At 39.5% G+C, this 18,740-nt stretch overlaps 1 protein-coding gene across 1 annotated transcript in view; it reads left to right on the top strand.

The window, feature by feature from the left end:
• LOC106788754 (aryl hydrocarbon receptor protein 1) overlaps positions 1-18,740 on the top strand; it is a 90,807-nt gene that overhangs the window by 51,731 nt on the left and 20,336 nt on the right. The window lies entirely within an intron of this gene.

Genomic DNA, 18,740 nt, shown 5'->3' with positions numbered 1-18,740 from the left:
TTAAAACGCAAATCGGTGTCCTTTTTGTTAACGACGAGGAAAGAACAGGAACCCAGGGCCCCATGTAGACAAGCTCGGGAAGAAATAAAAGTACGAGGTTAACCTCTGATCGTGGAACTAATTCAAAGTACGCGTATCGTAAAATGCTCCGTGTGAAGTCACCGGTTGATCGATGGCGTTATTAGTCAGCGGATCCGTCAGACTTCACAAAGGGTTCTCTCTCTCTCTCTCTCTCTCTCTCTCTCTCTCTTTTCTCACCTTTAGATAAACGGACGATCCCTGATGAGCGATTAAATGCCTGCTCTTTCGCGTCCCGCCGTGAAAAATAGATCGTTCTCTTGTCCTTGATGGAACAAACAAAATGGATAGAAAAATGATATGGAAAGTTTTACTCGGTAAAAGTGTAATGTAAAAGTCAAGTTCACGAAAGTATATATAGGATCGTGAGATGATTCAGTTACGGTGTCGTTTATTTCGTTGAATTACCGCGATCGGTTACCAATCGTAATAAAGCTCGTAGTAGTAGGAAACGCAAACATATCGCTTTCGAAGGAGGAACGTCGAACGAACGTCGTCGAAGGAGGGTTGCCGTGGCGGGCGGGAATGGTAGGGGGTACAAGTGGCACAACATGGTGGTGAAACGGGGAAAGCGAATGACTGGTGTCAGTTACACGACCTGGCACTACAGCTCGTTCTTTCCTACTCCGGCATCGAGGTACCTACCCTTGCGGTTACAACCCCCTTTTTTTCATTGACTCCACGGAACTCTTAGTATTTATGTTCCTATACCTTTCTCCTTTATACGTATTAGGAGAGAGATACTATTTTAACGACTTTGTCGCGGTAATCGTTCGCGATTCTTCCTACCTGGAAAGACAGCATATGCTAACATTCGTAAGAAATCTTTTCGCGTTTCGATTAATTAATTCATCAAATAGGAGGAAGAATTTTTGTCGCGAGAATTACCGTCACAGGAAAGGCTATTTTCGTAGCAACATTTTCCGAGCTTCTACGAGCACTAGGAAATATAACTATAAAAAGGAAAAAAAGGAAAAAAGAGTAATTCCAGCGGTAGTGGCAGCTAGAACAAAGGCCTGGGAATTAATTAGTAGGCGCGTACACGGTGAGCCCCCTAGAGGGAGCAGCATATGGCGCGATCACATCATCTCATCATCGCCATACCACCTGGCTCTCCCTTTTACATTCACCTTTGCTTTCTCTACTATTCCCGCGGCTTTGAAAACGCAACAAGGTCGTCCAAATGGAGCGAGGGCCGACAGCAACGAGTCGGCAAAAATTGTCAAACCATTTTCATGATTTTATTAGAAAATCAATTTCTAAACTCGATGTTCAATTCATTTGCGATTAACGTTTCTTTGCTAGTATTACGAAGTACATAAAGAAAACGTATCGCATCGATTAGGTGCTTCGCGGTGTACATACCTGAACGTCCTAGCAAATTACCAGATATCAACTTGAATTATGATGATCGTTGATACGCGGAAAACGCAACGCATCCTCGGCGATATTCCGAGGGACTACCAACCGAGCCGTTTCATCTCCTTTCCTCGCGTATCATCTCACGAATCGTTCCTCGGTTGTCGTTATTTAAAGAGTCGTCTCTCTCTCTTCCTCGAACGGATAAAAAGCACGAGACGAATGTATCAAATGATCATGGCGAACGTGTATATGTATATATATATATATATATACGTCTGTTTGGAGAGGAAGCAAAAGCGTAAGCCTTTACTGTGACTAACGTTCGCGGGAATTCTTCTTTTAAGATTGAAATCTAAAAGATCTACGCGCAACAAATGTTTATCTAACTTTCGTTCGAATATATTCCAAATTTTCTCATGTGAGTTCAATTTGAAGAAGAAGAAGAAGAAGATATTAATAGAAAAAAAAAAGAAAAAAAAAGTAGATAATCCTATTGGAGAGACCGACTTTGGAATCTTACGGATGGACGAAGATTCGCGATGCGATCGATCGGTCCGGGCCCCGACGTCTGGACGTCGATCGATTCGTTGCTTTCCCACGAACTGGGATACGAGTGAAGCAAGCTAACAGAAAGAGAGAGAGAGAGAGAGATAGATTAGCAAAGAAAGAAAGAAGGTTGCGCAAGGAGAGGGTTTTGTAGGATGCTAAAGAAGAAGAAGAGGAGAAACAAGAGGAGGAGGGTAAGGTAAAGTCGGGGCTTTGCAGAGGCAACCGAGGAACCAGACGAATTCCAGAAAATCTGCTTCTTCGAGTGAGAGAAGGCGAAATAAAAGAACGCGTGTCTCGAGTGTCGGCCGACGACCAGAGAGTCGTCTTCGTCTTCGTCTTCGTCGCGGACCAGGAACAGCAAGCAAGCAAGAAACCAAGTGTGGCTCCATGCATAAGTATATGTATAACTGTGCCGGATCGGTCGTCTCTCTCTCATATTGGAGGAACGGACAGGTACTCGAAGAAGATTTTGACCGAGCGTCGAGCGTAACTCGGCAGCCGCCTTCGGCGGCTCACCTTTCATGCTCCGACCACGAGCCGCTCCCCGAAAAACCGAGCGAGACCCGTTGTACGAGCCCTTTTCTGCTGGGCTCCTTCATCCTACGACCACGACGACCTTCTTTTTTCTTTCTCTTTTTTTTTTCTTTTTCTTTTTTCTTTTCTCTCCCTTTTTAAAATCGCTACCGAAGCGACGCATAGCTCACGTAAGACGCGAAGGTATAACCCTTCTTGCTCTCGTTTACCAAAAGATATATAGGTATCATATATACTTTTATATATGTATAAAAGAGAAACGTGTCGTTGGTAATGGCGTCCACCGTTAACCGTTAACGAGAAAGCCAAAAGGTGTATATATATATATATATATAGATCTTTTAAGAAGAGAATTCGCGCATGGGGAATTGTTAAGAGAACGGCCGAGGGCTCCTCTTTTCGGCATCGCCATCGAGTTAATGTCGACAATATTTCACGCGTAGGATCCGCCGAATAGGCGTGTAAAATGATTTGCTGTAAATCTATCGCGGCGTAGCTGGCCGGCCACCAGAACCCGCCCTCGTAACGCGCACCTGGCGTATCTCACAGTATCTCCGGTACTTGGAGGTACTCTAAGGAAGAAAAGAGAGAGAGAGAGAGAGAGAGAGAGGAAGATGGGGGGAGGGGAGAGGGTGGCAAGGGGAGAAATTATGTTCTCTCGTTTATATTTGAAAGGGCACACAGCTGCTGCACTCCGCGTGTGCTACCCCACGTGGCGCCTATTTTCCACTGTAGCGTGCCGAAATCGTCTCTACTATTACTTCCTACTCGAGACACACTCGCTAACGTGGAAAAACCCATTGAAAGGTGAAAGAAACCGAGATATAGGATTCTGTTTTACTAGCGAAGAGAATTCTCTTTTGTTGTTGTTGTTGTTCTACCTATCTCTTTTTATCTTTTAGGAGTCGTTTCGATGGGAGACGATCAAGAAAGAGGAAATAACTCTTAGGTAAGATCGCTACAGGTCGTTTCACGGCGATTTTCTCAGCTCGATTCCAAAAAGAAATCCCTCTCTCTCTCTCTCTCTCTCTCTCTCTCTCTCTTGCTTGTACTCTGTTAGGAAAGAGCCAAAGAGTCTGACGCGTCCCGCTGGGCGAGCTCTCGCTTTTACCTAGAGGCCTTCATTAAACTGACACTGATGGCGAATCGCCGCTACGAATCACGTAATCTCACCGAGGAGGATGCTCCTCTCGAGCCTCTTTCATTTGGCAGATCGAGGGCCTTCGCTCTCTTTCGCATTTCTCTTCTTCATCTTCATTCCTTCTACCTACGGTTTGCCGGACCGATACTACCACTACCACTACCATTTCTCCTTCTTTTTCGTTTCACTCACAAAGGTGCAACCTTTAATAAAGGGTTTCTGCTGCAAAGTTCACTCTCTCTCTCTCCCCCCACTCTTTTTAGTTTTTCTTTCTTCTTTTTCTCTTTCCTTTCCTTTCCTTTCCTTTCCTTTCCCTACTCCCATCTTGGTCGTCTTATTCGAAGGACTAGGACGGAAGAACGAACATCCGCTCGTTTCCTCGGCGCCACGAAGAAAACTTTACCGAGCCTATTCCTTTTTCTTCTCTTCCCTCGAGGACCTAATGACGAAGGTAATGGATGAACACGCTCGGACGAACGAACGAGCGGACGGGTGGACGGACGGACAGCCGGACGGATGGACGGACAGACGGATGGAATGGACGGACAGACGGTTCAGCTCGAATCGACGGACGGTTAGTGCCTCATGGCTATCCTTCCCAACTCCTCACGATAGTCCGCTTGGTGGTTTAATATATTTTTAGGACAGGAGGAGGAGGTGGAGTTACAGTTGGTTAGAAACGTTCATTCGCTTTTCTTTCGATGCCAATTCGATATCACCTGGCGTTATTTCTCTTTCTCTCTCTCTCTCTCTCTCTCTCTGGATTCTCTGATGTCAATGTTCATTGATAATAAAAACGTTCGGTGGTTTATTATGAAAAAGGGTCAGCAGCTGGTCAACTCATTGCAACGTTCTTTTTATTATACTCTATGACTATCCATTTAATAGAATAGGATCTGTTAAGATGAGTCATTCTAATCCAAACGTTGTTTCGAGTTTTAACCGTGATTAGCATACTCAGTCGATATCATTCAACTACCTCGTTTCTTTTGTTACACCTACGCGGTTGCTTGCACGCGTACGTATTTACGTATACTACTTATTGTAAAAGTCATGAGATTCCAAAGCGACGGGTAGGAACTATTGCGACGCCTTAAGGACGCACGCGAAACGCGTCACGGCATTAGAATGTTAATTGCTATAGCTTAAGATCGCGGAAGGAAGAACGACCAGTTTGACGAACGTGTATAGTTGCAAAGGATCCGAAACTCGAAGAAATTTTTCTTACCTGGCGCCACGAGACGATCGATTACTTATGATATTTTTATTTCATCGGAATTGTCAAAAGGATTAGAAATTTATACCAATCATTTGTAACAAAAAAAAATATATATATATATAATCGTTGTATCTCTGTAGGACAGATTAAGTAGCGTTAAGATAAAGAAGTTCTTAACTTTCGTTGAGGTTGGTTTAAATGAAAACGAGAGTAGACGACCCGGTTCGAGTTGAGTCGAGTGGAGTCGAGTCAAATAGGGGGAACAAACTAACGAAGGTTGATCGGTGTGCGAGTAAAGAAGAAAAAAAAAACGGGGAGAGAGTTGGCAGGAAGGAGAACACGTGCTTTCTTCCTTATGCTAATCGCATACCTCCGATTGGGGGAGAATAAACAAAGCAATTATCTTTATGAACAAAGATACGTACCAGAGATCTCGTATTTTATTGTCAATCCTTTTACGGATCATTGAGAAAAGAAATAAAAAGAAGAAAAGAAATATTATCTAGAAACGTAAAAGAGATTAAGTTAGTCTCTCTCCTCTCTTTCTTTTTGCGAAGAGTTACACGGCGAATGAACCGAGCAAATTCGATGGCGGTGCGGTGCATCACTGGTGACGGCACGCCAATCAACATTAGCAGAAATGTATTCATGCCACGAAATCATTTAATGCGCCTAATGAAATGCGCTGGTAATTACAGAGTGTGCCGGGAGTCATTCATATTGCATGAGTGTTCCGAGTGACCACCGTGAGCCAATGCATGCTAGGTCCTTTTTCTTTCCCTCTCTCTTTCTCGACTATGTGCTGTCGTTACATTGAAACACATGTTGCGAATTTCTAATGACGTTGCCGAGACGAGCTCGGCATCTCTTTCTATCTTATTCGTTCCCCTGGAAACGTAGAAAAATGTACGCTGCCGTTAAACGGGACACAAGTGCGAACACGATCGGATCATTAATTATTATGGCTTTGCTAGAGATATATTGCGATACTTGGATCTCTATCCCCCCCCCCGGAATGATCGATCGATCCATAAGAGAGAAGAAAATATCTTATCTCATTAATTTCTATGTCTTCTTACCTATTATTTCTAATGTTTACCAACGTCAAGCCAATATGATTTATTTCGACAAATAAATAATAGAAAATGATTATTAACGAGGGAGTATTATAAGGCGTCAAATTACAATAGAACAGAGATTTTCGTTTTATTATTCGACATTTATTATCCGTTTTGTCACGTGTTATTCACCATTCAGCAGGATAAACGTTTACCCTGGTTCGAAAGGGTTAAAGGACAAAGTTAATTTATATATATATGTATATGTGTGTGTGTGTGTGTGTGTGTGTATTGTAGAAATCGATTGATCCCTCGTAAAGCCATAAAGAACCCCCATACCACGCGATAAATATCTCCCGTCGATTCGCTAGAACACCAGGATTTATAGATCTCAACCTGCTGTAGGAATACGATAGAAGGAAAGACACCACGGTCAAAAATGGATCCGACCGCTGTCATTAAGACTATATTTCTCGTGAATCACCCTTTTTCGAGACAGCGCACGGTGACACGTGGCTACGCGTGTATGTTCTATTTCAACGATTTCTCCTTCGTTTTTCTAACCCTGATCGATCGTATAAATGACAAAAAATAAGACGTGCGACAAGCATACACATTTTTCTTATTTACCGATATTATTAAGCATTCAATTTTATCTCTATCAAATCTTACAATGAAATTTCATAAAAATCGATGTGAATTTAATTGGGGTAAAATGTATATTTCAAATTTCTTAAATCCATTATTTGAAATGATCAAAATAAATGATCAAATTATCGTGGAAACAAACGGAATATTCCCTACGCATATTTATTCGTTAAAATAACGTTAAACCGTATAGTATATCGATTGTCGAAGCCTATTTGAGAAGTTTATGATTAGAGAACAATTGACTGGCGGAGTTAACCTCAAGCAAGAGGACTGGGCTGAAGTTTCTTGGTGGCAGACTTTATCGATCTCTCGTGGCCTCAAACTACCACCGTGGTACCTTCTTCCTTCTATGTACATCGGCAATAAACCTAGTAGCGTGTCCGTTGCACTCTCCTTCTTGCCTTTGATGCCTAGTGAATCTATCTACGATTCGACCTAACTACCGAGATCGTTTATCCCTCTTTTAGAAAACGATACACTTTAATCGTTAATCGGCTCGTTATCTTCATTTTTCCTTTTTTTCCCCTTTTTTTTACTTGTTTTATTGTCATTTATTCTTTAACCATAAAAATACAATAGTGAAACAAAATTATTAGCACCGGTATACAAATTTTGTGTTTCAATTTTTATTTATTATTTTTTATTTTCATTATTGTACAACTTTTATACTCGATACAATCGATCAAACGAATTTTCAATTTTATGTTATTTTACTAGGAGGATGTATAAACGCCAAGAAACTATTCGTCCAACTATCCGCCATAAATTTCAAATTTATACACACATAGACATATTTGCCAAGAGCATGCGACGTTACGATTCACGATGGTATTACTTGAAAATCGTCAACGATACGATTCTACGGAATGAAATCGAGATTATCGAGAATTCCAGGAAAAAGCTACGATAAGAGCTCGATAAATTCCTCGACAGTTAAATGAGCAATTATTAAAAGGTTGAACCATAGGCATAGAAGGATCTTTGTTAATGGACGGTATGCGACATTTCAACTATTTTCCCTTGTAAGAGCGTAGACAATTTCATTAGATTACAACGAAATAGAAAAATTATTCCTCGTTTATGAACGAACACAATAGTATACAATACTAAGAAAAGAAAAAAATTGCATATAAAACAATTTTCGTATACCATAAAAAATACATCAATTCAAATAGCGAAATCATTCTAATCGTAAAATAAAATATAAATGTTAAAGATTTATAATACAGGAGGTCGTAGGTTCAAAAATGATTTGACAAATTGATGATACGCTAATCGAATAATTTGTCATCTAATCCTACATTAGTGATTCTAATTACGAATAAAAAAAAATGAAATATATATTCGTTAGTATAAATTTGTGTAGAATACCATACCATAGGAATGTCTCGGGGATAATAATTTACTTGATACATTTTCTCGGTAAAAAGTCTCGTGACTATTAAAATAGTTATTTTCTCTAATTCCTCGCGAGAATTCGTCTCGCGGTTTAGCATTTTTATATCGTGGCGTGCAGTTTTATATCGTAACTGGAAGGAGAGTCTTCGAACGAGTAGAAGCAAAAGAGACGGAGGAGGAGACCTTAAGGGAACATTCTTTCAGGTACTTTCTGGAAATTCCTCGTTTATTCTGGTTAGATATATTCTCAGTGGGTGCTTTCTTTTCTCGAGCTAATTAATGTGCCTGAAACGGTTAAGATAAGCAAAAGTTGGGCTAGCTTGCTTGGAGAGAAACGTCCAAGAAAATCGATACATCGGGAGGAGGTACGATTACGCGAGTGACTCAGGCGGTTTCCGGTCGACGCCATGATGGATTTAAGCACTTCCGCTTGGTGGCGCGTGCGCCGCCCTGTCTTATGTGAAATTACCGAGGTTATATTCTCCCTCTTTCTTTCCTTCTATTTCGTTCTCTCAAGAAGAAAGGAAAAGAAAAGAAAAGAAAAGGAAAGAAAGAGAAAAGAAATAATCTAAGTAACGCAGGTGATTCGAATAAAAAATATTCGATAAACCATTTTGGATAGATAAAGGATTTGATCGTTCGATCGTACTTTGGGGGAGGAAATAAAATGTCGTTTAAGCGAACGTTCGTCAACTTGGAGAAAGTATGGCGACAAGAAATCTCGCGATCGCGACGTAAATGGCTTCCACAACAGGGTGGTCCCAAATGGAGGAACGCGATGTTACCTTACACCTCTGGTATCCGAGTGGCACGGATATATACACGGCACCAATACGCATCAACTCTCTCGGACGCCGTCGTAAATACTTACCCAAAGACATAGGGGCTCGTTATTATGATGCTAATGAGCCGCGGTCCCAGTGGAATTCAAGAAACGATGCCTTTTCTTGATGCCTTTTTCTTGATGCCTTTTTCTTGATGCGTCGCACCCGACCAACGCGTTCTCGATGACAATGATTTTGTATTATTTAACATTATTCATTATTTCTTAAGAATAATCATTCGTAAAGTCGATGTAAAACGATAAGTTTCTATCCTCGTATTCGAGTATTGTTTGTTTGATCTATTTAACGCGGACCACAGGATCGTACGTACCTTCGAACGTCGGATTTCACGCTTTGAAGAGATTTGCGAATTAACCATCCTCGCCATGTTATTTACGAACGAAACCGAACACCGTCGAAGCGTATTCGACATCGGATACCATAAGTAGATTAGCCGTGGCTATATGTCTATAGTACGATCTCGGTCGAACGGTTTTCGATCTTCCTACCTAGAGAGCTACGAAACCGCGATCGGTTCCGAAGATCCAACGAAAGATCTAACGACAATTTCTCGATCGTTAACGGTGCAAACGAACGACGCGTAATCATCTTTTGAAAAATATCTTATTTTTATGGTACACAGTAGGTATGGTTATCCTACGTTTTACTACACACGCGGCGTTCAAATGAAAAGGTGCAGGTTGGAACACGCGGTCACTTTTGGTCGTTTTAATTAACGAATTTTGGAATTTTCGACGATATCGCTCGAAGTCGCGAACTTCCGCCTGTTAGGTGGATGCCTAATTACCGACTGATTTCATTCAAAGATATCACCAAGAGTTACCCAATGGCAAGACTAGAATTATTTTCAATTTTAGCCCTTTGAAGGGATAAGTTTAAGAACGACGACGATGTCAAATCATTCCTGATCTGATTATCAAATATATTTCGATATTTTTATATCCATTTTCTTAGCAAGATAAATATAATATAATATATATTAACATTTTATATTAAAATTAAAGGGAAGCGATTAGTTTGGTAATTATTGATGATATACTCGCGTCGCGTAAAAAAAAATATAAAATTATTATATATATATATGGTGTGTAAAAGTAGTATAAGACGAAACGAGCAGACATTGAAGTGTCGGACGATGCATATCAACGGTAGAGAACTCACGAGTCAGGAGTTCCATTCCAGTGCCTTCGAATCGAGAAGTGGCTTAATAAAGCTATGCTATACTTTATATCCCGTCGTAAATAATAATTACCGGCTGAGTTGTACAAATTCTACTCTCTTATTATTTATCGTCTTGGTACGATAGGCGAGAACTCGGGATGATAAGATTAATCGTTATCTGGAAAAAGGGTATTCGATGAATATGATGATCGGCGATGATGATAACGATTGTTATGGGCTATCACTAAAATCTTTTATATTTTTATGAGCAAAGGATTCTTCTATTAATACTTATCAATACATTTATCCATTGAAATTATTTCGTATTTTAAAATTACTATATATTATCAAAGTTTCGTATCATTGTCGTTTATTATGGATGATATTTGATAAATAAAATATATTCGTAGATTCGTTATAATATTAGATGAAAAGAAAAAATATACGATAGGTGACGTAGATATTACATTTTCTTTTATTAATAATACGAGAAAAAGAATGGCAGAATCTTGAAGTTGAAATAAAGAAACGAAAAGTAAAAAAAAAGACAGAGATTACCCTCGTACTCTTAGCCGGTTGATTTGAATTCGGAGGCCTTCGAGGTACATACATAAGTATATATACACACACATACATTCTTTGCGAGGGAGCACGCAAGCAGCTTTAAAACGTCGGGGCCAGGGAGAGATCCTCTGAAAGAAAGTCAAAAACTTTTCTGCTACGATACGAATAAAATTACTAATTTAATTTCGGCGTACCGCGATTAAATAAAAAACTTCGTTTGCGCGGATCTTACCCCTCTGAGACTTCTTCAACTCTAAGGAAGATTTTTATTTCCTTAATCGTACGAAAAATATCTACGTTATACACATATATAGAGGTTTACATTTATACGCATACACACACGCGTGGCTAATGGAAAGACGAAGGACGAGACAAACGATCGCGCTAATCTATTTCCACCTTCTGTATTTTGTCAAGCTCGTTTGCGAAGGCCCCGAAACGTAGCCGAAGCAGCACGGTTCCTTGAAAAATTATGGCGATTCATTCTAGTTAGATGCGCGACGAATACTACCACACGCATCTACTTTTATACGTATTCGTATATACGAAGCCGTTTTCAGAATGAAGCAGAGAAAGGAAGAGAGGGAGAGTGAGAGAGAAACTTACGATCTTCGGATTCCCGCAGGCTCGGTTCAGGTCCATGGAACTTCAATGATCCATGACTCCCCTTATCGTACCAAATACTTTAATGATTTTATATACAATCAATGAAGTTTATTTCATCGTATTTGTTTTATCTTTAAAATACTACCGCACTTATACTTTAACGTATGTCACATAAACGATGACTTCGTAATATATTCGGATGAGTTATAAAATTGTTAACATTAATTCTAGGATTTATATTTTTACACCTGTGCAAATATATTTATATTATTAAATAAATTTGTTATACTTATAGAATTATTTGTTGATTTAGGATAGTATCGTAATTATATATATATATATATATAATATTTGGGAGAATATAATTTGCAATAATGTCGAGATATTTCATATAGGAGAAGAGAGTACGGGTATCGAAACTTTTGATCGGTAGTGTAGATCGGTGATCGGTATCTTCTCGAATTTCATCTTTTTATCCATCCACCCGTTCCGAGATTATTTTCTTTTTTTCTTCCTCCAAGATAATAGGTTAAATGAAAGAAGACACCCGAGATTATTAACGGATCGTGCTACCGTGTAAACGAAAAGTCACGCGAACGTCCCAAGAGTAACGTATCTCTCATTGCTTCTTCTTCAAACTAGTGTTTTTAATATATATATATATATGTGGTGTGGTGTGTGTATATATGTGTATATATACACTTATATAGAAAGAAAAACGTGGTTGTTAGTAGTATGCGTCGTTGTTGTCAGGAACGACCCTCTTTCGACGTATGTTACTTTACGTTCTATACGATCACCGACAATATGTTCGCATAGGACTGGATTGGAGAACTCGTCCTACTCATCACATGATTGTGCTCTCTCTCTCTCTCTCTCTCTCTCTCTTTTTCTCTTTCTCTGGCCATCATGTTGCTCTTGATTTTATCTAATTTAATTAGCGGATGAGCAGTAAGCAATGACCGTAACCCCACCAAATACGACTGACCGAACGATCAAATGGACGAACTGCCAACGACCATAATTGCATAAAATACATATTATATCGAAATGGAATTGCATTATAGAAACATTTCCAAAAATAGGAACGACTCGGTTTTCTCCTTTTCGCATACGATTGAAATAAGTTAAAAAAAGAAAAGAAGAAAAAATGTTCAGGGACGGGACGGTGGGAAACAAGCAAAATACATTAATCCTTTGGTTTACTCGAGCGACGGCGAATCGAGTGTTGACCCGAGACTTCGAGTGTTGATACATTGCTTCCGTCTAGTAAGATCCATGAAAAAGAATCTCAGAAAAAGAAAGTAACGACCGCCAGTTATTTCAGACGACGCGCAAATTTTTAATATCTTCCAGTCCCCCCCGACACCCCCACACCCCGCTTGCGTAAAAAGTGCGTTCCTTATGGAATAATATAAAGAAAGAAACAAAAACAAGAAAAAAAATAATAAATAAAATTATTGGCAAGGATGAAGATTAATCTTGAAAATTTAACGTCGTTCCTTTTTAACGACCGGATCGGTTTCTCTCTCTCTCTCTCTTTTTCTCTCTCTCTCTCTCTCTCTCTTCTTCTTCTTCTTCTTCATCCTCTTCCCCCGTTGTCCCTTCTCGCGGGTTAAAACTTGTCAAGACCAAAAATTTAATTCGGTTATGAAACTCATTAGGTAATGCAGAAAACCTACACGAGGCCGGCTCAGCGGTGATAAATGACGATGTCGTGTTTGTGGGCAGTATATGCTCTGCTTGCTCGCTCGACAGCTGGCTCTTTGATATAAGATATAGCGTGTATAGCTGCTTAGCTCTTTAGATAGCCCTACCGCGGTATGCATTAATACGATTGTCCTACCTACGGCTGTACGCGCTAATTATTACGTGATTTGCCCTTGCGAAGGGCACCGAGAACAGACTTCTTCTTATTCTTATTCTTATTCGAGCTAAGAAAGGAAAATCGTACTTTTGTATTTCATCGAGATTGATTAAGAATTTATTGTAAAACTCCCCCCGTCAAGTATTTTACTTTTATTATTAAAAGAAAATATTTTAATATATCGTATATCCCATGCATACATATGTATAAAGTTAGGGTTATTTAATTTATGGAACTTTTTTAAATGTATATGTAAATTACTCGGGAATACATATTTTACCTATACACGATATAGAAAGAGAGATATCTATATTAAATAGACGTACTAGTTATACTTAATACATATTTATAAGAAATATATGTGAACTAGTATTCGTTTGTAAAGAAATATCTATAGGTATATATATATATATTATACTACTTAGGTATATACATATTTATAAGAAAAATATTAAACGCGTTTCTGACGGGGTCAATCTCGAATTCGTGGATATAGATTGTAAAACACAAAAAAATGAAAATATACTAGGAAATCGGTGCTTCCATGCGAATGATAAATGTCTCATCGAACGATGAGATCTAGTTCAGCGAGACAGTTGAATGACATTGGGCGTCGATCATATGTAAAGATCGAGTTGGTGGTGCACGGCGAGGGAAAAAGGAGGGGGGGGCGGAGGTGTGTGTGCATATATATATATATATATATATATATATATATATATATATATACAGCGAAAACAAAAATAAATTTTTACATACGTATGGTTTATTAGAGTTGTTCCTGCCTAAGGATAACAGAGAGTCTAGCGACAGAGGGTCCGTTTCGTTGCGTAATGAGAGATTTTATCGCGGTTACAGGGATAGGGCGGGGCTACCGCACTCATGCATTATCACCCCACTGCCCACTTCTGTCTGACGGATTACTTTATACGGTCACCGTGCATATACATACGCGTTGTGGAATCGAGCACTAAAGAGCGCTTGCAAAACTACTCTCTTCCTCGATGCGAGCCGAGGGTCCGCCTCGATAAAAAGTCCCGGTGTCTGACTGCCGCGATATCTGATCGGAGAATGGAATTTGCTGTGAAAAAAGGGAAAAATAATGAAAACAAAGAGAGAGAGAGAGAGAGGGTGAGAGAGAGGGAGGAGGGTGGAAAAGAGAACGGAGAAATAGATAGATCTCTTATTTCGTTCATTTTTAGGATAAATATTTTTCGAATAACTTAACGGTAATATCATTATTTTTCTTTTCAAAAAAAGAAACGTCGCACAGAGCAGATGTGTGAGAACATTTCTTCGGAAATCGTTGGCATGTTCTTTGACACAGAAAACGACGTTAGTCAGGAGCGAGTAATTTTTGGTCGACCTCGCGGGGTCATCGAATAAAAAGCAACGAGAGAGAGTGAGAGAGAGTTCCATCGGTTTTTAACGTTGCAATCTCGCGTTATTTTCTCCGTAGCAACGCGCAGCCATAGAAAACGTTTCCACGATTGAAGTGCAAGCAGGTATGCAGAAATGTCTGGTAATTGGTATATGCAGTTTATAAATTACAATATAACAATCGCCGATAGAGTTTTGCGTGTGAGCGTGTACGGTTTTACGGTAGGATACAGTTTTGCTTAGGTTTTCGCGTCCGTAGTAGGATCGTTCATTACTCGGGGGGCTAATAATCTCTCTCTTGGCCGCTATTATCATGCGGGCACGGCCAGACCGCGAATTAACTCGACGTCGAACAATCGCGTTTCCTCCAATTTGCTGTCCGCCGTATGCCAACCGAAGGTTATACAGGGGGACGCGTTCGCATTGTACCAACTAGTACGAGAGTCCTTCCATTCGGTTACAACAAGTCAAAACCTCTCGTTGCCAACCTTTTTCCGTCTGACGTTCTGATTTATTCGCGTTATGGATGTAACTCCTACCTACTGGTATGAAAATGAAAGATCAAAAGGTACCAACGTTAACATTTACAAGCCTACAAACCAAAAAAAAAAGTAGGAACTTATTATCCTAATGCGTTCAAATAGATCTCACTGTTTTATCGAACATTTTTCTCTCCAATATATAATATTCATAATTTATGAAATGATTATCTCTTGAATATCGGGGCCAAATATTGGGTGACAAAGGTCATTTTCTTTCGGTTAGTTTTAAGAGTACTAAAACGTTTCTCCAACAGAATCGATTGTCTTAAACAGTAAAGGGTAATTTGTAAGAAACAAGTGTATTAGCGGGGCTAATCTGCATGTTCCATGCTTGATCTTTAATATTCAACTTATAGACGTTTATGTATAATACATTTAAGAGTGTATATGTACTATTAGACTAAGCCTTATTGGTGTAAGTAAGGTAGCTTTTAGCTTTTGTTAGTCAGTCAGAAGAGGAAGGAACGAACTGACTCAGCAAGAAACCTTTAGGTAAACCTTTAGTGCAAAGTCCCCGAGCACTTTGCGATTTGCATGCAGCGACGAGATTCCGAACGACGGACGCCGCACCACGCCGCGCCGTGTCATTCGATGTTGGAAACTCACCACTCGAGTATTAAAACGCCCCTTGACGATAAGCGGCTAACAAGTAGGCCGCCGGTGCACCCAAAAATATCTTTTCTTAGTAAGAATCGCATGAACGAAGTAAGTTTTCCTAATCTTTCACGAGTTTTCTTTATCTACAAATTGATCCAAAATTTTTGACATATTTCGATCTGGTAATTAAAGTAAAAATAAAATCAAATAAAGCAACTAATTCCAATTTCCTTCTTATTAATCGAAAAAAGATACATTTGTTAGTTAAATATTATCAGGGTTTCGTAATACAACGGACGCGTGCCGATGTTAACCATTAGCGTATAGAAAAGTAAACTGAAACGTCAAGATGTCAGAATTGTCACAGTTGTCCAATAGAAAAGTTAATGAGAAAAAAGAATGAACTCGTGCTCGCGTCACCGTATTTATCATCGAGGATACCTTCTTAATAGATATCGTACAGAGGGAGAGAACGTTCCCATTAATCATCCATCGATTATGTGGTCAAAAGATAATCACTTACTTAACCATTCACTTAGAACAGGGACCCGTCACGATGGGTTCGACTTTAACACAATCGATACGACTGCGTAAAGAAACACGAGTCATCATTGGCAGGGAAGGAAAAAAAAAGGAAGCACCGTTGCTACTTTAAACCAAAATGATGATCGGCGTTTTATCCTAGAAAATAAATTGCCAAGTAATTGGAGTATTTCTGAGGGAAAGAGAGATTTTTAAATCTATTTACTGCAATCGATAGATACTCCAGAATGTAAAGGAAAAAAAATGTAAGAATAAAAATAAGAATTGCGTTCTCTCTCATCAGGATTGAACGTTCGGAAGAATGGAAAAAACGAGTCAACGGAAATGACTAATGTCAACGTAATGTCTACGAATGATATCGTCGGTTACCTCCGTACTCCGTTTTACCTATCCAGGTACACCAAGGATCTATTTTTTGAAGCGTAAAGTAAATTGCTTAGAAGTATCCCGCACGTAAGTCTCATCGTTTTCGTGGAAGAACGATGCACGCAAATAAAAGCAAAGAGAGAAGAGGGATATGTCAATTGCATGACAATGCATCGAGCAGAACAACGATAACAACAACAACAAATCTTACTTACAATTAAAGAAGTGACTCTGGTCATCCGACTATTGGCTACTTTCCATATCCTATCGCGCTATCCTATTTTTCTTTTGTTTTCCTAACTTTTCAGGTTTCTTTCCGTTTTTCTTGCGAAACGAGACTTCCTTTTAGATTCTACGGTGGTTTTCTAAAGAAAAGGATCTCCGTCGTCAGGAAACATTAGGCACGGTCGTTTAGTACTCGAGGGTGATTAAAAATCGAATCCTCCGGAAAAGCGTTGAACGTCGGAAGTGAAAACAGTAAGAGATACCACAACAAAGACCCTTCCTTAGTATCCTGCGATCGAATCCTGTAACTCGTGTCGCAGGAAATTTCGGTTATCCCTAACGACAATTCCGATCCTAGTTTAGGCCTCCCTAATGGCTTCAGACCATTCGAGATATTGCACGGAATCATTTACGAGTGCTCGAAAACCTATGCGAACGACCGATCAACTTAAATTCCGTCCCACGACTCGCTGCCATTTCCCCTGTGTGCGATAACAATATTTCATTTGTTTCTCGCTATTAATTTTACTTGAAAAATTCAGTTTTCAACGTTTCATCGTACGCGAAGATAGTTTAAATATGCGGAAAATCGTCTCGAGTGCGAAACCTATTAATTATACTTTTTTATGTTAATAGAAAATAACCATCTATCAAAAGGCTTATCTTTTTGTCGTCAAGATAATATTATATAAAAAGTACGAGGATATATAAAAGGTGTAACGTATCCCTTCGAAGATCCCTTTTCGACGACGAGGAATCTTATTCGGAGCATCTTTTTTTCCCCCTTCTCCCTCGAAAAAGATTTCGTTCACGATCATCATCGTACCCGTTGTCACGGTTATCCGTTCTCTTATCCGGCTCGGAAAGCTTCTCCTTGTTCTTCTTGTTCTTCTTCGGGAGGGGTCCAAAAGGATCGCGTGGCGCACGCGTGCTGCTTCCTTGCGTGTCGCTCTTTACGAACCAAGTCGCGTATCCTTCTTCTACGCATCCGATGCCGTTCGATAAAGTTCGACTTGCACACGAGTCTAAACAACGATTAAGTATACGAAACTTTGTCGAATATTTTATATTGAAATAAATCAATTTGTTTTAACGTAATGAACGATTTGAGAGATGTGCGTCAAATAAATTTAGAAACAATTTCTTGAGTTGGGTTGGGAGACGGGTATCCTTTTGCTTATCGATAAGTAAAGAATTTGTTGGAGGATTGTTGGCAGATTAACGGAACGCGTTAGCGATTTTTATTCGACGTCGATAGGAAAGAGGGCAAGTTGAGCGTCGTGTATACACACGACGTGACAGGAAGTGAGCGACACTTCCTCTTAAGCCCTATAATACTCCGTCGATCTGTTACAGTTCCATACACCTGCCTACCTCCTGCTTTAATATGCGCGCCATAATTAGAACATACGAGAGCACGGTAGTACTAAATAATAAACCGGCCGTATTAAAGTCGCGGCCCGTTTTTTCGACGATAAACGTGACGGTGGACGAGCAAGCGCGGCACTTAACGAACGCGAAAAACGAATCTTTTCTTAGAATGTTGCGCGTTAACTTTTTACGAATCACGAACGAGAACATATACTTTATTTATTATATATTAATGGGATTAATAAAAAACCAAAAAAAAGGCTACATCGCATCATTTACTGACAATGTCAAGGATATAAAAACGTTAACGGGGAGAAGGGGGCACGCGGGTTTGAATATAGAGTTTTAGGAAGAATGAACGAACGAACGAGAGTCCCTTTTTATAGGGTGGCCATCGTAAATCGTATCTTAAGTTCTCGAGTTACGATAAGAAACGGTTTGCCAGCCCTTTTTTATATTGCCAGCTAAAGAAATCATAAAACTGATTGCGATTGCTCTAATCGTTCCGATGATTCTTTTTTTTTTGCGACACGGCAAAAGAAAAGAATTTGACTAACAAAGTTTTCGCTTGCCTTTTTTTATCGCGAATTCAACTTTCCGATCGTGTCCTCTTGATTTTGTTACATTACGTTGCACGTTTTCGTAGAAATACGCATATCTAACTTCATTTTTCTTGATTCAGA

This window comes from Polistes canadensis, unplaced genomic scaffold (assembly GCF_001313835.1).
Source record: "Polistes canadensis isolate GaletaPanama2010 unplaced genomic scaffold, ASM131383v1 scaffold_153, whole genome shotgun sequence".
NCBI classification, from domain to species: domain Eukaryota; kingdom Metazoa; phylum Arthropoda; class Insecta; order Hymenoptera; family Vespidae; genus Polistes; species Polistes canadensis.
The sequence above is the reverse complement of the archived record's forward strand: the minus strand, read 5'-3'. Positions and strand labels throughout refer to the sequence as shown.